Source organism: Mytilus californianus, unplaced genomic scaffold, assembly GCF_021869535.1.
Source record: "Mytilus californianus isolate M0D057914Y unplaced genomic scaffold, xbMytCali1.0.p SCAF_8, whole genome shotgun sequence".
NCBI lineage: Eukaryota > Metazoa > Mollusca > Bivalvia > Mytilida > Mytilidae > Mytilus > Mytilus californianus.
In genome coordinates this window covers 54,383,135-54,407,259 of record NW_026262734.1, presented here as the reverse complement: position 1 = coordinate 54,407,259, position 24,125 = coordinate 54,383,135, and the positions used below count along the sequence as shown (strand labels likewise).

At 32.2% G+C, this 24,125-nt stretch overlaps 1 long non-coding RNA gene across 1 annotated transcript; it reads left to right on the top strand.

The window, feature by feature from the left end:
* Positions 1-4,246: 4,246 nt before the first annotated feature.
* LOC127711699 (uncharacterized) lies at positions 4,247-22,754 on the top strand. Its single transcript, XR_007986849.1, has 2 exons — positions 4,247-4,353; positions 20,518-22,754. It is a non-coding gene; the product is annotated as an uncharacterized LOC127711699 (long non-coding RNA).
* The last annotated feature ends 1,371 nt before the right edge of the window (positions 22,755-24,125 follow it).

Sequence of the window (24,125 nt, the reverse complement as noted above, 5' to 3'; positions counted from 1 at the left end):
AGCCTGTACATACTACGCCTGACAACGGGCTGCAATGTCAGAAGCAAACAAACTTTGAAGCCGGGTTCTCTGCACCTTTAGCCGTGCGGGCATAATGTAAAAAACTGCGGACAGATTATTTACAAATTTTCTATGGTTAGATGCCACATGTCTGGTGTCAAGTAATGAATAGGGGTTGTTGAAGTTGATCCTTCCTGAAATAAACTCTCTGTTGCTCTGTAAGCACTGCTGTCTAGGTCATTAGTTACTTCATTAACCTCTAAACCATCCTATTTCAATTCTTCGAAGCACTATCTTGCCCACCGCTCTTCATTACCTATACTGTCTTGCATGTTAATGTTTGCGGTGCACAGACCAGCATGTTCACCTACTTAAGTACTAACTGTATGCTTTCTCTTCCTCGAACAAAGTTTAGATTTAGGTAAAGTGTTTATAATACAATGTTTGTAAGTCTCATTATCAGCAACAGTATAAGCACACTGGGGTGCTGGTTGAAAAGGGGTCTTCCCAATGCCAGAATAAATAGCATTAGTATACACAGTCAGCATTCTTTTTTATCCTTTTGATTTTCTCCCTTTGTCGTTGTAAATCTCTCATGTTTTCTTCTTCTATCTTTTCAGATATTGCATTAGCAGTGTGTTGCATACCAGAGACAGATGGAGGAGGAGTATTTGATGCCATACAAATTTTACGGTAACTTGTTGTACTAATGGGAGTATGGTGTAGACCAAGTCGTAAACCAAGATTTTTTTTTGCAGCACGTCCCCTTTTTATACTTGCAACCTCTTCGTACAAGTTAAACATTTTAGATCTGTATGTGCATTTTGTACATTTTGCGCACTCTCTCCAAGCTGACCCCCACTTTTCTTCCATTGACAAGTCCCATTCAAGGATGCCATTGCAATGTGGGGATACATTTTAATGCTTCCTGAACACCTCATGCCACATTTCTGTGTTTTTGCTTATTGTTACTGTTGGTGTATTTTTCAGATCTGGAGGTAAAAAATTAATGAAAGACTATAATTAACTCCCTTTCTTACATCACTGTTTAGCAACTATTGCATATTTTTCTTTTTTATATTATGTAGTATCATGTGTAAAATTAGGATTATCTCCCTTTGAGACTGTATTTTTCAGAGCAGTTTTTTTAAGGCTATGAAGCAGATATAGTTGTAAATAAGCACTTTTCAAGTATTTTAACATTCGAATAATCTTTTGGTATGTAGAAATAATAAAAATATTAAATACTGTTAATAGTTGCTTTATTAATTGTAATGCAAAGTATGATCTTACCCAGTCTTAATTTCATTCTCTGCAAATTTTTCTACTTCAGTCTTGGCTGCCTGTTTTGGACGCAGAAGCCGCCCTGATATTGAGTGAATAGGAATTTCTGTAGAGTGTTTGATATTTACAAGTTTTGTCACAAGATCAAAGTCATCCTTGGATAGTCTTTCAAATTTAACCACAGGGAATAAAAGGTATTTTAGAATTTTCCATTTAAGTCCTCTGTTATGTGGAATATTTCCCTTCTTAAATCTGTGTTGTTTTAAGTGCACAGCATAACGTCCCATTTTTAGTAATTATTTTGATGAAATAATTATTCTAATAACAATATTTGTCACACTCTGATTTCATTTAACAAAAATAAGAAGAAGGAAAGTGCAGAAACAGGACAAATTTTATTGCTAAGATATCATTTTTACGGTTGACAGTTGAAGAAAAGTCTGTTTTTCTCTGACTCTACCAGTATGATAAGACATTCTCATCTTTGATAGTAAATGACCCTATAGTTATCTGTGTGCACTTTAAATATCTATCCAAGATATTAAAACACAGATTTAGTGTAGGGAAATATTATTGTTGACTTTTTTTTTGTATGACACTCATTTAAAAGCCTTTGAAACAACTTTGTGTGGTATTTTCAGGTTATACTCATTAAAACTTCCATATATGGAGACATTAATCGCAGAATATATCATGACTTATGTTCCTAAGATTAACTGGCAATATGTTTTCTAGCAAACACAGAAAACAGTTCATATTTATTAAACAATATATTTTACATCATTTTTTATACAACATTCAATATACAACTGTATGTACAAAATACACATTGGCCACAATATGCCGCAATGTGGGCTATAGTACAAATTTTCCTTTAACTTTGACAATTAAGCCTTTATGGATCTTAAATTGTATTGAATCTTGAACTTGAAAATAGGGTTAATTACATAATTAAAACAAAACAAGTATGATTTGAGGAAGAATTGTCTTTATAGGGGTAAATTAAGTAAATAAATATACGTCATCAGGGACCGATCATTTGGGGGAAAGCTGTCAGTAAAAAAAATGAAGACCTGTGCTTCAATGATTGGTATGACCCTATGTTTTGATGGTTGCAAAAGATGGGGCTACATTTGTACTTTAATGAATGATATATGAAAGCTTCTAATTTCTAAAGGTAAAAAATGTATAAATTTAATTGAAGATGTAGGTTTACATTGAAGTTAATGGGAGATTGTTTACCGAAGTTACCCCTAGAAGCTGTGATACTGTCAGTTATCTCCCCTTTCTGTTTCAAAAAATGACACAACATTGTTTCTTATATTCTGCGAAAACTGCTCAAATAATAAATAATGTGTATACGGGGTCGACCCCTATGTCGACAACCCATTGGTCTGAAACCCAATTAGTCCGACACCCCAACAGTCCGTCACCCAATTTGTCCGACACCCCAAAAGTGCAACACATGTGCAGGTTGTAATTGAAAATCTAGTTCATAGAATCGGTAGACGTGGTACTTGAACTTGTCTTTACTCTCCTTTCTGAGTATAAATAATTAAATGGGAAAGACAGTACTTTCCGTCTGGTATGTAAGAAATACCAGTCTATCGTGACCCAGATAAACACAAGGTTATTTCCAAACCTACAAATAGCATTGGAAAAGTTAATTTGTATTTTTAGCTTCATTATTGACCGTTATAAATAGGAAGGTTTATTTATAAATTTATATCAATTTGTGATTTTCCGAAAATTTGAATAAAAGATATAAGCTTAAGCTCGATTTTCCATATAATAAGCTGTAGTTGATTCTTTTAAGTAAGTACACATCTTTTTATTTATGTTAACATGTTCAAATAAGTTTGATATTTTATCGACTTACTGCCAATTATTTTCTACAGTAACAGCACAATGTTTATTCCATTGATTTACTAGTTTTGTATATTCGGCACTCGAGATTTGGCAGTTACAGGATACAAAGCGAAAAGATGTTTGCAAGGGGTTCTACTATATGTATTTCTTGTTCCATTTTCAATTACACTATTTTGAATAATTTTTGGTTATTAATTATGAATTATCTATCTGGAAACAATTACAAATTAACATTTTGAAGTATACATAAAACCTTCATTAAACAAACGTGTCTCTTAACAAATCAAGGAAGCAGATTTTTTGTATATTTAGTCTTGATACATTATTATACTATTTTGGCAATTTCAACAGACTGACTTTTCGCATGTAGAATCTCACAGAAAGGAATCATAATTAAACGCGAACAGACCGACATCCATTTTATTTCCAAAATGTCTTCTGATGGGAAACTCTTAACAGGACTTAACGTTTTAAGGTTTAGACTTTCAACATGGTGTTAAGATAAAAATGACCGTTTTAGAGAAACATCTGGGCTATAAATTAGCGTTTTTGCTGCTGAGTGTCAGTTTTTCTTATATTAAATCAGACATACATTGTACATTTCCACCACCGTCTAACAATTAAATTAAAGGTATTGTTGGGTGCTTAATGTTAGGTGGCAAATAGTCCATGCATGTTAAACTTATAGAAAAGTCAATAAATTTGCAAATATTAAAAAGATAATATATACTTGACGAAATCCATAGACGTGAAATTAATGCAATAGAATCGAAAATGAAAAAACACCTACTAAAGAACTCCATTTTACGTATGACGTCATGTTTTGAATTGACGTTAATGTGACAAGATCATTCGTGAAATACGCTCACTTTTTAAAAATTGCATTTTATAAATGTTCCATGTTTCCCAGCCACTTTTTTTGTTGTGAATAACCGTTTTGTAATCGACATAGTGTTTGTACAATTGTTTATAGGTTACGATGCATGTCGATTTACGTGGGAATAAACTGTAATAACCATAAACATGTTCATATATGAGTCTGCGTTAAATATAGATATATCTCGAATTTTATCACGCAGTTATTTATAAAGCATTAGGAGCACGTCATATTAGAATCACATACTACATTCACATATGAATATACGATTATTTCATTTCAAATCTAATTAGTAGGTGGTAATTGTGAATATTTTCAGTTTGGTAAGTTATTATTATTATTTGATTATCTATTGATTCTATATATATAATTCTTACAATTCATATGACCGAATTAAATCTTGCTTAAAACTGAAGATGAAAGTAAAATGATATTATGCAATCTCCCTTTGGGAAGTTTATTGTTATAAAATCAATTTCCCTGACATCCGACTTTTTTAGTTACTGTTACCACTTTTCTGGAATTCATTGTCAAGTAGATAAACTTTTTGTGTAGTTTTAAACGTACAAACCACTTACCTTACTTATTTCTGTAATAACAATTAGGCTCTGAAGGAAATAGACTTCTTTTTTTCTGGATTACCTTCATCAGGAACATGTAATTGCTCAAAGCCGAATATATAAAAGCCAAGGATATATAAGAACCGAAACAGTTGAAGTGCTGCATGACCAAGGAGGACCAAACAAATAGCCAAATCCATCCGAGGTCAAATTTGACTGAGAAAGTTGAAACCTTAGTTTCTTTATAATTTCACAATTCATAAATGGACAATTTTAAAAATGCTAGCTATAAATCATGTCAGTACCGATGTACCGACTACTAGTCTGATGATGTCTTCGGGGACATAACTGACAACGCATTGGCAAAAACATAAAACGGCGAAAAGAAAAACAAGTAAAAAAACTACTACATAGAAAACTGAAGACGTGGCAATACATACATAATCGTTGGGTGATCTCAAGTGCTCCTGAAGGGTAGTGAATCCTGTTCTGCATGTGGTTCCCTGTACAAATTCGGTGAATATTAACATTCCTTAATGTCATAATCAACTAAAAACTGGACGGGATTGAGATTATGACTGTTTTACCCTTTGGACCACCTGAGACAACCCCCGGTTATTACAGGGGTTCGTGTTGCTCAGTCTTCAGTTTTCTGTGTTGTGTTTTGTTGACTGTTGTTCGTCTTTTCGTAGTCTCTATTCTGTCTTATAATTATGAGTTTGAATATCCCTTTGGTATCTTCCGCCACGCTTTTGGAACATATCTGCGGTCATTTGTGACAAAGTGTTGGCGCAAGTCTCTATACAATGTCTTGATAAAACCAATTGTTGAACATTATATGACATTACACATTCTATAACTAAAAGTATCACATGTATTAAAAGATTAGTCTAGGCTTGTGATACCCTCGGTGATCATCTCAATTGATGTATTGATTTACTAAAGATACCAGGCATACTAATTGAAGGCAAGACGCGCGTTTTGGTCTCCCAACACAACCCATTTAGAAAGCCAAAGCGATGTTGAAGTTTAAGTGCACTGAAAAACAATAATTCCGAAAATTGGTACAATATTTGTTTTTAATTATTGATTAATGGAGATGTGGTATGATTTCACTTTCCATCAGATACCTGGACGAGAATTCAAATAACCGTAGAACGCGGTACAGCTTTCAACAATGAGTGAAACTCTTGTGGAATAGTAGCAGTACAAGGTTTCCTGCATAACTAATTGTAAATCAATTTAAAACAGAAAAATCGAATGCCTTATGTATGCAAATACGAAAACGAAAAACAATGATCATATTGTTAAATGTGTGCACTTTAAATGATCTATATAAGATATTAAAACACAGATTTAGTGTAGGGAAATATTATTGTTGACCTTTTTTTGTATGACACTCATTTAAAAGCCTTTGAAATAACTTTGTGTGGTATTTTCAGGGTATACTCATTAAAACTTCCATATATAGAGACATTAATCTCAAAATATATCATGACTTATGTTCCTAAGATAAACTGGCAATATATGTTCAAGCAAACACAGAAAACAGTTCGTATTTACTAAACACTATATTTTACAATATTTTTTATACAACATTCAATATACAACTTTATGTACAAAATACACATTGGCCGCAATATGGGCTATAGTACAAATTTTCCTTTAACTTTGACAATTAAGCCTTTATGGATCTTAAATTGTATTGAATCTTGAACTTGAAAATAGGCTTAATTACATAATTAATACAAAAAAAGTATGATTTGAGGAAGAATTGTCTCTTATAGGGGTAAATTCAGTAAATAAATATACGTTATCAGGGACCGCCCATTTAGGGGAGAGCTTTCAGTTTCAAATTGAAGACCTGTGCTGCAATGATTGGTATGACCCTATGTTTTGATGGTTGCAAAAGATGGGGCTACATTTGTACTTTAATGAATGATATGTAAAAGCTTCTAATTTCTAAAGGTAAAAACGTTATAAAACTAATTAAAGATATAAGTTTTTACATTGAAGTTAATGGGAGATTTTTTACTGAATTTACCCCTAGTAGCTGTGATACTGTCAGTTATCTCCCCTTCAAAAATGACACGACATTGTTGTTTATATTCTGCGCAAACTGCTCAAATCATAAATACTGTGTATACGGGGTCGACCCCTATGTCGACAACCCATTGGTCTGAAACCCAATTAGTCCGACACCCCAATAGTTCGTCACCCAATTTGTCCGACACCCCAATAGTGCAGCACATGTGCAGGTTGTAATTAAAAATCTAGTTCATAGAATCGGTAGACGTGGTACTTGAACTTGTCTTTACTCTCCTTTCTGAGTATAAATAATTAAATGGGAAAGACAGTACTTTCCGTCTGGTATGTAAGAAATACCAGTCTATCGTGACCCAGATAAACACAAGGTTATTTTTAAACCTACAAATAGCATTGGAAAAGTTAATTTGTATTTTTAGCTTCATTATTGACCATTATAAATAGAAAGGTTTATTTATAAATTTATATCAATTGTGATTTTCCGAAAATTTGAATAAAAGATATAAGCTTAAGCTCGATTTTCCATATAATAAGCTGTAGTTGATTCTTTTAAGTAAGTACATATCTTTTTATTTATGTTAACATGTTCAAAATAAGTTTGATATTTTATTGACTAACTGGCAATTATGTTCTACAGTAGCAGTACAATGTTTATTTCATTGATTTACTAGTTTTGTTTATTCGGCACGAAGTATACATAAAACCTTCATTAAACAAACGTGTCTCTTAACAATCAAGAAAGCATATTTTTTTGTATATTCAGTCATGATACATTATTATACTATTTTGGCAATAGCAACAGACTGACTTTTCGCATGTAGAATCTCACAGAAAGGAATCATAATTAAACGCGACAGCCCGACATCCATTTTATTTCCAAAATGTCTTCTGATGGGAAATAAAAATAAATTTATGTTGTAATATGTTTGAACTACTTATTTATAAATCAACTCTTACAGCCAACCAAATGTACAAGTTTCTACACTAAATAAAATGTATCCGTCATGTTGTTCATATGTCCTGTTCAGTCTTTCAGTTCAGACATTTCATCTGCAGTCAACAAAGATCGGTTCAGTCTATGTTTAGGCTTTTTAATTTTTGTTATCTGCATGTATAAAACAACAACATACTAAATTGTCTGAAAAGCTACTGAACAATATTAGATTCACTGCAAGCCAAATGTCTGAACAGTACAGAATTTACAACAAGAAAAAAATCAAAAAATTATTTAAAGCACGTAACTCTTAACAGGACTTAACGTTTTAAGGTTTAGACTTACAACATGGTGTTAAGATCAAAATGGCCGTTTTAAAGAAACATCCGGGCTATAAATTACTGTTTTGTTGCTGAGTGTCAGTTTTTCTTATATTAAATCAGACATACATTGTAAATTTCAGCCACCGTCTAACAATTAAATTAAAGGTATTGTTGGGTGCTTAATGTTAGGTGGCAAATAGTCCATGCATGTTAAACTAATAGAAAAGTAAATAAATTTGCAAATATTAAAAAGATAATATATACTTGATGAAATCCATAGATGTGAAATTAATGCAATAGAATCGAAAATGAAACAACACCTACTAAAGAACTCCATTTTACGTTTGACGTCATGTTATGAATTGACGTTAATGTGACAAGATCATTCGTGAAATACGCTCACTTTTTAAAAATTGCATTTTATAAATGTTCCATGTTTCCAAGCCACTTTTTTGTTGTGAATAACCGTTTTGTAATCGACATAGTGTTTGTACATTTGTTCATAGGTTACGATACATGTGGATTTACGTGGGAATAAACTGTAATAACCATAAAAATGTTCATATATGAGTCTGCGTTAAATATAGATATATCGCGAACTTTATCACGCAGTTATTTATAAAGCATTATGAGCACGTCATACTAGAATCACATACTACATTGCCTACTACATTCGCATACGAATAAACGATTATTTCATTTTAAATTAGTAGGTGTAAATTGTGAATATTTTCAGTTTGGTAAGTTATTATTATTATTTGATTATCTATTGATTCTATATATAATTCTTACAATTCATATGACCGAATTAAATCTTGCTTAAAACTGAAAATGAAAGTAAATGATATAGGGCAATCTTCTTTTTGGTAAGTTTATTGTTATAAAATCAATTTCCCTGACATCCGACTTTTTTAATTACTGTTACCACTTTTCTTGAATTCATTATCAAGTAGATAAACTTTTTATGTAGTTTTAAACGTACAAACCACTTACCTCACTTATTTCTGTAATAACCATTATGCTCTGAAGGAAATAGACTTCTTTTTTTCTGGATTACCTTCATCAACAACATGAGGAATGCTCAAAGCCGAATATATAAAAGCCAAGGATGTATAAGAACCGAAACAGTTGAAGTGCTTCATGACCAAGGAGGACCCAAAAAAAAGCCAAATCCATCTGAGGTCAATTTGCCTGAGAAAGTTGAAACCTTATAGTTTCTTTATAATTTCATAATTTATAAGTGGACAATTTTAAAAATGTTAGTTATAAATCATGTCAGGACCGATGTACCGACTACTAATCTGATGATATCCTCGGGGACACTGACAACGCATTGGCAAAAACATAAAACGGCTAGAAAAAAAAACAAGTAAAAAAAATACTACATAGAAAACTGAAGACGTGGCAATACAAACACAATCGTTGGGTGATCTCAAGTGCTCCTGAAGGGTTGTGAATCTTGTTCCGCATGTGGTTCCCTGTACAAATTCGGTGAATGTTCTCATTCCACAATGTCATAATCAAGCAAAGAGGACGGGATTGAGGTTATGACTGTTCTACCCTTTGGACCACCTGAGACCTTGTTCAGTTTTCAGTTTTCTGTGTTGTGTTTTGTTGACTGTTGTTCGTCTTTTCGTAGTCTCTATTCTGTCTTATAATTATGAGTTTGAATATCCCTTCGGTAACTTCCGCCACGCTTTTTGAACATATCTGCGGTCATTTGTGACAAAGTGTTGAAGCAACTATCTATACAATGTCTTGATAAAACCAATTTTTGAACATACTACGACATTACACATTCTATAAATAAAAGCATCATATGTATTAAAAGATTAGTCTAGGCTTGTGATACCCTCGGTGATCATCTCAATGGCTGTATTGACTCACCAAAGATACCAGGCGTACTAATTGAACGGAAGACGCGCGTTTTAGTCTCCCAACACAACCCATTTAGAAAGCCAAAGCGATGTCGAACTTTAAGGGCACTGAAAAACAATAATTCCGAAAAGTAGTACAATATTTGTCTTTAATTATTAATTAATGGAGATGTGGTATTATTTCAAATGAGTTCACTTTCCATCAGAGAATTCAAACAACCGTAGAACGCGGTACAGCTTTCAACAATTAGCGACACTCATGTTGAATAGTAGCAACAAAAAGTTTCCTGCATGACTAATTGTAATTTAATTTGAAACAGAAAATCGAATGCCTTATGTATGCAAATACAAAATAATAAACGAAAAACAAATATAGTAAAAAGCAACCAAAGATAACCACGTGGCCTGATTTACAGACTGCTGACTTAGGAAATGCAAAAACAAGAAGACCTGTACTTAAATCGTATACATCCCTGTATATGCTGTCGTGAAATTTATGCACAACAAAGAATGCTATATTGGATCTCCAGCTTGAAACTGCCATTGATTGGCAACTACAGACTAGAGTCTTCGATTAAAACGATGATTTCTGTACAACTACATGCAGTCAACGTCCAATTCTCGAGCAGTAACATACAATCTGCCTTTACATATCTCGTGTATCTCGTATTGTATGATTAGTGCATGCATGATATCCTTATTACTAGATAAAGTTTCAAATTTTTAAATTGACCACAGACAAATCATATTTACAGTTTTAAAATATGTCAAGCGGATAAATATCGTCATCAATACTATGTATGTTTGTATCTCCAGTTAGTAGTATAATTGTTTATGTATAATATATTTGGTTACCACAAGTTTTCTAATTGGTTCGCGTCAATATTGAGAGGATGTTAAATGATCATCGGTCGTCTTTGTTTCGGAATACATACGGTTGTATGTTTTAAAAATCTGTTGTCGTCGCGATAACTATGAAATTTGCAGAAAAGTACGAGATTCGCTTAAATTTGGAAGAGGAACAGTTTTGATATTTTATGTATATAAATTTAATGTGTTTATGATTTTTTTTATATCAACTATACATTTTTTGTGACCGACATATTTCTTCCTCCAATCGAAAAGGAAAGTAAGAATTTTGTACTTTTGTCAAAGTGCTTTAACTTCCTGATTTTATTTAAACTATATATGATTTTTTTAAAAATCATTGTCAACTTAATATGAAAGTAAAAAGTAAAATAACAAAAATACCGAACTCCAAGGAAAATTCAAAACAGAAAGTTCCTAATCAAATGGCAAAATCAAAAACTCAAACATCAAACGAATGAAAAACAACTGTCATGTATAAAATGGTGGATTAAACCTGGTTTTATGCTGTGAGCTTTAACATACTAACCACGTACATGTACTTCTAATTGATGTACAATAACTAATGGATGAAACCTTTTATCCACGACAACTGACCTGAAGTTCATGAATCCTTAACTGTTTTATCCAAATTGAGTTCAAAATTAGCATGAAAATTGCTTTAGTGCTATTGACTTTTTAATTGAATTCTATATAATAATATAAATTGTTTAATTTGGTTTTCATGTTAAGTTAATATTTTCATTTGTGTGTAACATTCATTCGAAATATGTGTCGTCCTATTTTTTCACATTTTAAAAATATGACTTAGAAATATGACAATCAAAGAAGGACAAAATAAATGATGTAAAATGGCAACAATCTCTACAAGGTAGCCTTAATTGCGGTTTGCTTAGCGGAGCAATAAATAAATAATAATCTAAATGTTAAAATTTTGACTTGGTAGGGAAAAGAATCGACGGTCTCTCACATTTGAGTAAAGCACGCTATCGTAAGAGTTTCGTGATGTTTGATAAAAGAACGAACTATTATTTTACCGCTATGGACAGTAGATAATTATATTATATTTGGATATCTTATTAATTGAAACTGTTAGCTAAATTATAGTGTGAGGTGATGTAGATTTCTGACACATACAAGCCCTACATAGTAACATAATAAAAAGCACCAAACACTGCAAATAAATTACATATATTTACTCTGATAAGTGTTTGTAAAAGAAAAACATAAGATAATAGATTTGTCAATAAAACACTCTTGTTCATAATGTCAATTTTGAACACTCGTTGATTTTTCAAATCTATCACGGTTTGCATTTGCTTGCGATGTTTATAGAACAACTGTTTCATATCGATCGTTTGTTGCCAAAGTCGAATCTATTGAAGTCCTTTAACAGCTTGAAATATCGAAGATACATGTTTATTGTTAGAGATTGTTTATTGCTTTCTATAGTTTTGTTTTTTCATTTTTCTCGTCAGGTGACATGTACTCTGTACTCCGTATGTTCATACTTAAGAGTGAAATAATTGTATTATGTTCGGCGTCAAATTTAAAGGAATATGGAACGCTAAAACTGTCTTAGTATGCCCATATTCATTATATGATGTGCATCTACCTTTATATGGTGTGCAAATATCCTTATATGATGTACAAATATCCTTATATGATGTGCAAACAACCTTATATGATGTGCAAATATACTTATATGATGTGCAAATATACTTATATGATGTGCAAAGATCCTTATATGATGTGCAAATATACTTACTTGATTTGTAAATATACTTCATTCGTAAATATAAATCAACATGCAGACATCTTATACGTTCAGGTATTTCACATCCAATCTGTTATGGTAATATTCTATAAAAAGCACACAAATGTCGTCATTCACCTCAAAAGCTAACCAAACCTTTAAACAGACTTATCCAGAAGGGATATCGTTACGATACTGTTGTCAGGTCATTAAAGATGGCATATTTTGGAATAAATATTGATTCACTCATAGTGTCTTTGCATCGGAAATAAACACATTTATTCTAAAACCAGTTGTTGACATGATACGGGATATTTTCTTCTCATATATTTTATGATGGTATGATACTAAACACCTAACGAGAGGGATTGTGTTGAAGACATAATTTTTCAATCAGTATAATTGTGGTCTGGAGCTGGCAAGTCAGTAACTGCTAGTAGTCTTTTGTTAATTTATGTATTACTGTCATTTTTCTTAGTTTCTTCTGTTACCTATTCTGACATCGGATTCGGACTTCTTTTTAACTGAGTTTTTCTGTGTGTATTGCTGTGTCTTTGTTTATTCTACATTAGCTAGAGGTATAGTGGGAGGTTGAGATCTCACAAAACATGTTTAACCCCGTCGCATGTTTGCGCCTGTCCCAAGTCAAGAGCCTCTGGCCTTTTTTAGTCATGTATGTTTTTTTTTTTATTTTAGTTCATTTATATGTTTCGGAGTTTAGTGTCCATTTTCACTGAACTACTACACATTTTGTTTTAGGGCCAGCTGAAGCCCGCCTCCAGGTGCGGGATTTTATCGTTGTGTTGAAGACCCATTGGTGGCCTAAGGCTGTTATCTGCTCTTTGGTCGGGTTGTTGTCTCTTTGACACATTTCCCATTTCCATTCTCAATTTTATTATATGATGTGCAAATATATGATGTGCATACATTCTTATATGATGTGCAAATATACTTATATGATATGCAAACATACTTATATGATGTGCAAATATCCTTATATGATGTGCAAATGTACTTATATGATGTGCAAAGATCCATATATGATGTGGAAATATACTTATATGATGTGCAAATATACTTGTACGATGTGAAAATATACTTATATGATATGCAAATATCCTTACATGATGTGCATTTTCCCTTTTATTATGTGCAAACATCTTTATATGATGTGGTTGTGTCATTATATTATGTGTTTGTAACATTATATTATGTGTTTGTAACATTATATGATGTGGTTCGGTTTACTTCATTATATGATGTCAAAACGTCCCTATATGATGTGCTTTCATCGTTGTTATGGTGAATGAACATGATTACGATTATAACGATTACTGTCTAAGTCATAACTTATTCCGATCTGCTTCTCCGAAATAACTATAAACCCGGCACAAATCTGTAGCTATCGTTTGGAAAATGGTTGAGATTTTAAAAAAGATAAACATTGGCACATTGGTACCACGTTTTAAAGATGAAAAATTCACATCTTATATTTTTGGAAAATTGTCAAAATATGAATTGCAAAGTTAAGGTTTAATCGATGAATCTACAATAATGAACATACGATTACAGTTATTAGATTGTGGGTGCTCGACTGTGTATTGAGCACCTGGAGTTCAAATATTTGATCTACCAGAGGATACTCTGCATTTTATTTTTGAATGCTAGTTTACTGTTTCTGATCTAGCAGCTCCAGCCTCGTATCAGCTTCCGAAGGTGCAATTTATAGAAAAAATAAGACAGTACAATTTAACAAAATTCCATGTTTCAAACATTTCGGAGGAAGATTTGGATCCATTAAAACAGGAGCTAGTTGAAGAATTTCCCGGCTGTGGCGAAGATATGATAGAACAACTTTTATTGCAAAAGACAGCTATACCGGTATATGTATTCCCTATTTGTGAATTGCCGATTTAGCCTAATTCATTTCCTATAACAATTAAATCACAGTCATTTTTAAAGTATTTCATAACAAAAGCTATAAAATTTTCTACTCATGCATAAGTACACTGATAGTGATGATTGATTGAATATTTAGTGTTTAACGCCACTTTCAGCACTATCGTGCTATTTCGAGGCGGTCAGTTTATATTGTTTGAGGAATCCGTAGTGGCCGGAGAGAACCACCGACCTTCGGTAGGAAAACTGACAATTCTAGTTAAATAAGATTGAAGTCGAGCGTACCTGCCTTCTTGTGTGGGATTCGAACTCACAACCTAAGTGTTTACAGGCTAGTGATACAGTACTTCGACTACTTAGACCACTCGGCTCTGGTATTGATGAAAGAGATATGCGAGATATGAAGTTCTTCAACTCGGTGCATACATCTCCAGACTCAAGAACTGTAAACAGGGCTAATATACCGACCATTCATCTTTTTTTTTGGGAGGGGGGTGGCGGGGAGGGGGCATGTTTTTTTAAAGTTTTGATTCCAAATATCTTGAAAAAGACATTATTTGTTTCAGAAGGGAAGCAAACAAAATAGTTTGTTTCAATTTAAAATGTCTTATAGAGACAGTTTCTTCTATAAGAAGTTGATACATGTATGATAATTTTTTGTACATTTTGCCTAGCTGATCATTTTGGCTTTTCAAGTTTATACATTTTACTTTTTTCAAGAGACCGGTCATTTATAACCCCAAAAAGAGGGGATAGGAGGAAATTAAGGGCAGCCTTGAAATTTGTTTGGAATGGAAAGGTGGTATTCAGTTTTTCATATTCATGAATTTGTGGTCGTATAATGGTATGACGATGTCGTCGTCGTCTGAAGACATTTGGTTTCCAGACAATAACTTGAGTATTAGTGTATGGATCTCTATCAAATTGTACCACAAGGTTCCATACTAAAAAAGGAAGTTTGGGATTGATTTTTTTGGGTTATTGTCTTAACTGTTTAGGAATTAGGGGCAAAAAACAAGCATTTTTCTTGTTTCCGGAAAATCTTTTTTGTATAAGTGTATGGATCTCTTTGAACTTGTACCACAAGGTTCCATTCCAAAAAAGGAAGTTTGGGATTTATTTTGGGGTTTATGGCCTTAACCGTTAAGGAATTAGTTGCCAAAAACATTACTTTTCTAATACTGTATAAACTGCTTATTTCTTGACCAATTTCAATGGGATTTAATCTAAAGTCTTGAATTCTTGGAGTTTTATATATATGCATATGCTGAATCTAACCGTGTAATTAGATTTTTAATTTTAGCCCCGTTTTTAAATTGGTCCAAAATTGAGGTTCAAAGGGTCCTAAATTAATCTTTGTTTGATTTCATCAAAAATGGAATTAAATGGGTTCTTTGATATGCCGAATCTAATAGTGTATTTAGATTTTTTTTTATTTTGATCCCCGTTTTCAAATTGGTCCAAAGGTTCAAATTAAACTTTGTTTGATTTCATCAAAAAATGAATTATTGTGGTTCTTTGATATGCAGAATCTAACTGTGTATTAAGATTTTTTATTTTGGGCCTCGTTTTCAAATTGGTCAAAAATAAGGTCCAAAGGGTCCAAATTAAACTTTCTATTGCTATTTTAAGTATAAAATATAGCGTCAGAATTGGATCATTTCAGCATCATCGCAATTAAAATATGTGTGAGGAGATATCATCAGTGTTTTCATGTCTATTATCCATCTTTTATTGTTTGAATGACAGGCATGTTTATGTCTATGGAAAGTGGGGTCTTGAATTTATTTTTGTTCTTTATGGTGGGGACTTGAAAAAATAAAAGAAATTCCCATGTTTCCTCCCACATCCCCCCTCCCAACGAAAAAAAATTACCCTTAGTAGTTGATTTATAATTTCAGTCATGTTTAATTATTTATTTGCAAATCAGTTCTTGTATATACCATTTTGCAAGGAAAGGTTTCTCTATAAATAAGTTATCAAGATAATATGCATTAAAACAAGAAAACGCATATGAGCCCAAATTGACCAAATGGGACCTTTACTATAGAGCATATTCCGACTGTTTTCATTGCACTATTATTTAAGATTTTAATCTATTATAGTTTTTCAAGATAAACGCAAAATATTAAAAGCCGCCGCTGCAAACTGAATCTCCCTCTATCGAAAAAAAAAAATTATTCAAGGGTTCACAATTTTTGAATGTTTAGAGGGACAAGTATTTACAAAACATTATTTTTGACTCGAACAAATGTGTTAAAATTAAGAATAAGATACTGGATATGAAAGGTAGGGCTCTAGATCATGTATTGCTCACCACATGCACCGTTTCAACTGTTTACAGTTTCTACCCGAAAACTATTATTTAAAGCCAAAAACTCCTACAAGGATTCATCGCCGGAATAAATTAGGTGGAAATAGAATGTACATGTAGATATAGAGCTTGACATTCTACGCAATTTTTTGAATGAAAGGTGGTTTAATATATTACTATTTCTCCGTTATTTTTCAATGGAAACTATGTGCCATTGTGACCAGTTTCGGCAACCCATCAATAGTGAATGGTAATCGTTGAAAGGGGTCTACTCATCATTACTCATATAGAGTTTCCAAACATATAGCTTTGCAGTTTCAGTGAAGAGGATTTAAAAAAAAAAGATTGACTCTGGTTGAATTATATTTTACCAATCGAAATTAAATGATGGTCTTTTGTATAGGATTTTCAATACATTGTTCTTTGAAAGATTTATTAATATTTATCTTAATCAGATTGGTTAGGCACCGACTATTCATCTTTTATTAGCGGGAGCATGTGTATTTCCTTGTACTCAGGACAAACATATTTTTCGACTTTGATAAAAAATATACTTTTTTTTTAACAACAAGGTAATTTTTTTAATGTCAATAATGTTTTATTTTTCCCCTCATTTTCAATGGAAACAAATAATGTTTGCTTCCCTTCTGAAATAAATTAAGTTTTTTTTCAAGAAATTTGGAATTAAACATTTAAAAAAAAACATACCCCCCCCCCCCCCTAAAAAAAATCAATGGTCGGTACCTTAGCCCTGTTTACAGTTCGATTCCTTGATTCTTGAGAAGCCTTTTATATTGTGGGTAACTGTCTAGATGAAGCACGGCCTCGGTGGTAGCGTGTTCGCCTCGTGTGTGGGAGGACGCGAGTTCGAACTCCGGCCGGGTCAAACCAAAGACTTTAAAATTGGTAGTTGCTTGCTTCACCGCTAAGCAGGCGGCATTAAAGAGTAAGAGCTAAGATTGATCGGCTCGGAATTAGAATAATGTGTCCGGGTAAGGTGACATCTCTTCCTGTGGACTGTTTCCTTGTGAACTAGCACATTAAAAATCCGGCTCAGCGTGTCGGTCTAGTACAAAGCAGGGTAAATATTCATATTACATTAACATGTTCTCGTCCTGAATATGCATATTAATTTGCCGTTGGGCGTTAAGAATCCATCCATCATTATCTAGTTGAAGCTGTAAACAAAATGCACGAAAACATTATAACAAATATAATGCACTGAGTTGAAGTTCATCTCATATCTCCTTTCGTCCATAACGGGGCCTCGGTAGCCGAGTGGTCTAAGTAGACGAACTACTGTATCAATAGAATTCCGCCAGTGACAGGTAAGCTCCACTCCAATCTTAATAGACTAGAATTGTCAGTTTTCCTACCGAAGGTCGGTGGTTCTCTTCGGGCACTACGGCTTATTCCAACAATATAAACTGACCGCCACGAAATAGCACGATGGTGTTGAAAGTGGCGTTTTACACCAATCAATTAACCAATTAATAATCAATCAATCAATCAATCATATGCATGAGTAGATAATTTCATAGCTATTGTTATGAAGTACTTTTAAAAATTACTGTGATTTAATTGGAGTCTTTTGCAATAAAAGTTATTTTATCATATTTTCGCCGCAACCGGCATATTTTTCAACTATCTCCTGTATTTATTGATCTAAATCTTCCTCTGAAATGTTTGAAACATTGATTTTTGTTAAATTGCAATGTCTCATTTTTTCTATAAAGTGCACTTTCGGAAGCTGATACTTGGCTGGAGCAGTTAGGTCAGAAACAGTAAACTGGCATTCAAAAACAAAATGCAGAGTATCCTCTGGTAGATCAAATATTTGAACGTATGTTCATTACAGTAGACCCATCGATTAAACCTAAACTTTGCAATTCATATTTTGACAATTGTCCACCAATTATATAAGATGTGATTTTTTCATCTTTGAAACGAGGTACCAACGTGCCAATGTTTATCTCTTTTCCAACCGATAGCTACAGATTTGGGCCGGGTTTATAGTAATTCCGGAGAAGCAGATCGGAATCAGTTATAACGTAGACAGTAATAGTTCTAATCGTAATCATGTTCATTGACCATGACAACGATGAAAGCACATCATTTAAGGACGTTTTGACATCATATAATGAAGCAAACCGAACCACATCATATAATGTTACAAGCACATAATATAATGACACAACCACATCATATAAATCGTATAAGGATATTTGCACATTATATAAGCATATTGGCACATCATATAAGGATCTTTGCACATCAGATAAGTACATTTGCACATCATATAATGATGTTTGCACATCATATAAGTATGTTTGCACAACATTTTTGCACATCATATAAGGATTTATGCACAACATATAAGTATATTTGCACATCATATAAGTATATTTGAACATCGTATTAGTATATTTCCACATCATATCAGGATATTTGCACATCATATAAGGATATTTGCACATCATATAAGGATATTTGCACATCATATAAAGGTTTTTGCACATCATATAATGACAAGTGCACATCATATACAGGTAAATGCACATCAGATAATGAAAATGGGCATAATAAGACAGTTTTGGCGTTCCATAAAGGAATTAAATGTTATTATTGCGACAAACAGCCCGATAGAATTGAAAATTGTGCGAAAGAACATTGACAACATCGTTCGTAGACAAGCGAAAGAATAAAACATCAGCCAAACAATTAAACAAATTCAGAATGCACGTAGTTCGATACGAGTTGAAAAGATTTTCGATATTTGAACTCTTGGAATTAGTTATTCTTTTTATTACATTTCTATCTTATTTTTTTTTTTAAATTCAAACGTAAATAAAGTAGAAATTATACTTTGTTTTCATTTTGTTTTGATGAAACCTAATTAACAACACGTTTGCTCCGCTTCACGAAATGAAGCTATTAAGCTTCAGACGATATACACGCCGTCTTGAAATTATTACTCAAAAAAGTTATTTGTGATTGGTTGCCTAATGACTTGGTTAAGATTCTATGATTTTGAATTACTAATGGAATCATGAACACGTCACGAAATGAAGAAATTATATACTGAAGTTTAGAGTCCGGGTTGAATAAGAACGAAGTATGAGTATTCCAGACCAAATCAATGAATATATTGGTATAGTATGTAGCGTTGTGCTCACGTGAATAAGTGTTGATAGTCAAAACGGATCCATTATAACGCACACCCTTTGCTTAATCTGCATTAATAGTATACAAGATTTTTTCATACCATTTCCTATGTTTTATGTAAATAACATATCACTAGTCATTAATTTACATAATACTATTATATGAAATGAGATTTTCAAATAATTTTACCAAGACAAAGAGTGGTGTTAGGTAGCATTTGATTACTTTTTTAGCAATATTATAAATAATATGCATAATATTACAATCCTCTGGGAACATAATTGACTACCAAATCGTAATTGATTTGGTTTAACAAATAATAATCATTACGTGTTACCGTTTTAATATCTGCTAGTTGTTCGTTAAAACGGTTGCACCAATTCAAGGCAATTGCCCGAAGGTTAGAACATTGATAATTAGTTCCTTAGGACAATTTTGAGTCATTTATCTTGTGCGTGCATTTTTACTATTCTTGAAGATTTCATAATGCTCTCTAGATTTTGTTTTGTTTAATTTTACAATATTTTGATGTTTAATCGACGTTGATGCAATCCAAGTTCTTAACGCCTTTAACATACGACAAGCAAACAACTTATAGGTAAAGCTGTTGGTTGAAGTTACATAACCTTTTGCAACCTCAAACCAAAACCTCTTGAGATAAAGAGATGAAAGTACATTATTTGTCCCTATGTTGCAGTCAAATACATTTTGTTCTATCAAATGTAAAGCATTTATTTTTCTTGCAGACAAGAAACAGAGGAAAATGTTTGTCTACAGATTACTTAGAGAAGATGAAAATTACACATTAGGCCTGTCTGCAAAAGATCATGCATCTCCTGTATCTGTCTTTCAGCATGTTCTAAACGGAAGTTGGGGAAGCATGTCGAAATATATCTCAACATGTGGAGATCGAAATGTATTACAAAATTGTTTTGTGTTAAATTCAGTCAAGCCTGGACAAGTAGTGATGATAAATACAAATATGCTTCAACCAAATCAAATTATTGATTTACGGCAACAGTTTCAACGGGATCCGTTTATACCTCCCTTTGCTGATCAAGAGTCCAAAAACAAATTCAATAATTTTGCAAACAAATTCCAAGAAGTTCTTTTGGAAGGTTACATTCCATCGATTTGTATCCAGCCTGCTTAGCAGTTATAATCATCTGCAGTTTTCATACTTATAAAAATATTACTCTTTACATTCATAACTGTACAGAAATTGTTAACTGTCACATATTTATGAGTATTATTTAATACATACATGTGTATGACGTGATCTATTGCAACTTTCATTTGGACCTCGGTTTTCATTACTTCTCAGTAACCATTAGCTTTCAAAGTGTGATTCACAATTGACACCACTCATTCATTACTAAAACAGTGAGAATTGCAAATAAACTGTGTATTTTTGCATATGATGCCTTTCATAATGAAATGAATTATGTGATTTGACTGTATGACTACTTATTGCGTATATTGTGTCTATTCCAGAATCAATTTAATTGATTTAGTCATACATTGAAAGAGAGTTGATGCAGATTTGCTTCGCTTTATTTATGTTATTATTGCTTTTTATTTGGGAAAAGTTTTGTAAGCTCATTTACAATATCACAAGACAACACATAGGTTTCCATCAGAGTCAACAGTGCTAGTTTTCGTGAAAAAGGAGGCAACGCTTTTGGAATTTGTGATATCTTATTAATTTTTGTATATTGTGTATTGATTAAAACTATCGAGCTTTTTGGGGCTTTAGTATACAAGGATTTAATAAAAATAATAACTTTACATCAAAAGTAATTAAAATTTTGCTGTACATGACAAAAAATGACAAAATTACAAAAAGTTTGTTTGAGCAATTTTGCAAGATACTTGTATTAATATGTTTTTTAATGATTTAATACTACAGTGATTTGTGCATTATGAAGCCAGTATATAAACAGTTTGTGCTACCGTAAATATTTTAAATTCAAATTTATGTATTTTTGTTACTTTAAATTGTTAGAAATGTTCTTCAATTGACGCCTGATGTTGTGCGTGAAGAAACGACCGAAAACGTCTCATGCAAAATTCCACACATTGTTCAAATTAATTTACTTAACAAATAAATAGTCTATAAAATAATTTGCTCGCATCTTAGTTTCAAACTTATCACGAAATATTAATGTTGACAAATAAACCAAAAAAATTAAACCATTGTTATAGAAACCCTGCCGACCAGATGTGTACAAATTACAATAATTCTATTCTCAACATGTGTAAAATCAATTTCTATTATCTATATCTATATCTGAGAAACGGACAAAGCTATAAACACTTAACCGTAACCAATGAATCATACAATGAGGTAAAGATCAGATCAACCTTGCTAATCGGACAGGAAAACCTATCAATCATTCTATAAATCAAAAAACGTTGATATATTGCTTATATAATCTTTGAAAAGGACCTTACACGAAAACTAAACCTTGGTCAATAAACCATGAAATAAAATCAAGGTAAGACGATTAACGAAGTAATAATTCAAAAATTCCAAGATAAATGATATACTTTTTTAAGAAGTAACTGAACTATGCAAATACGGTCACGGACACCAGAAATCTTATAGATGGAAACTACAGATCGTTACGTGGTCTTTATGAGAACAAAACTTATCAGAATTTTGTCATATAATGTTTTCGTATTCTACTATTTTTTAAACAAACTTCAAAAGCATCCTCGACTTATTTTATTTTAATATGATTGTTTAAGAATTCTTATTTATATTATAATATATCAATTTTTCATGTTTTAAAAATCCAAAACTATTTAATTTATAACTTCCATACTATTTTATACACACATTTTGTCGTCTGTATATTTAATTTTTATGTGAAACTAATTTTTGTGATATTATTTATTAACTAGATTAATATTTATTTCTGTTGTCTGTTTCCTATGATTTGTAAAATCTGTGTTTTTAAAAATAAACTATTGAATTTAATTAATGTCCAACAAAATGTTTTCGGGTATTTTCGACCTCCTTTGCATGTGATACGAATTTTGATGATCACAACAAATTTTAAGCCGGGATCAATCACAAATTCTCATTTGAAAACTATAAGAGATAATATTTTAAAGGGTTTACCATCAAACTAGTTATCTTGTGTTTTAGATCATAGGCGAAAGATACAAGAGGAACATTCAAATTCATCAGTCGAAAATGAACTGACAACGCCATGGCCACAGTGTGGGAACGGAACTGTACGGTTTGTTTAATTTTTTGGTCATGCGGGAGACTGTCAAGCGAGGCTTCGACATTCGCAAAAATAACAAGTTGCTAAATGGAAAGTTTGATGAACTCAAATATTACTATATAACAGTCTACCTAAAACATTCCATATGTAAATATGAACCAATCAAATAATAAAAACGATACATGCATCCAAACGATTTCCTTAGAATGATGGAGCTCCGAGTAAATCGATAAAAACTGTCACACAACAGCAATAAAAAAATATCAGAAAAACATTGAAAAACCAATTGTTGCTACCATAATTTTCATATGTACCTTTTCTGATATAGTCTTACCTGTCTAAAAGTTTAAAAGCCATTGTCCCAGTAAAATTCAAATCCGTCATTATATTAATGTTGGATATTTTATTGACTGTACAGTCGCTTTCGAGTTTACTGTACAATCACATGGGCCATTCCTGTACAATCGCTTGGCCAACTTCATAAATACATTGCATATGTATTTAGTTCCTTGCCTGTCTTATTATATTCATCTATGGTATTTGAAATAAAAATGAACATAAATACAGTCATTTTCCGATAAATATTCTATCAAGGGCACCTTTGTAAGGCACGCTTAGAGGGTCTATATCAGAGACAAAATCAAAAATCGAACCATTAGTATACAAGACAAAATGAAAGAACAATACAAAAAGAATGAAAAGAAATCACTAATAAGAAAAACCAATATTGTACAAAACCAATTACCGATAAGGTGACTGAGTGCACCGGAAGGGTAAGCATATTGTTAGATTACTTAATTTAATATTTACCAACATTTGAAAAGAATAATATATATATATATATATGTATATAAACAATACAACAAAGAATGTTTCATCAGAAGATCGGGATATTCTAATTTGATACAGGCATTTGAATGTGGTAACTAACAAACAGAAAGACGCGTTTATGTCAACAAACATGATATGTCTGTTTATTACAAGTTATAGTATAGCTACTGGTTGTACAAAACCCCCATACAAAAAAAATGTATTTAGAATCGGGGTGTGAGTTGTTATCTGAAAGACAGAGAAAACTCAAAATCGTTATATTTAATTTTTCATAATAAAACTCTTGA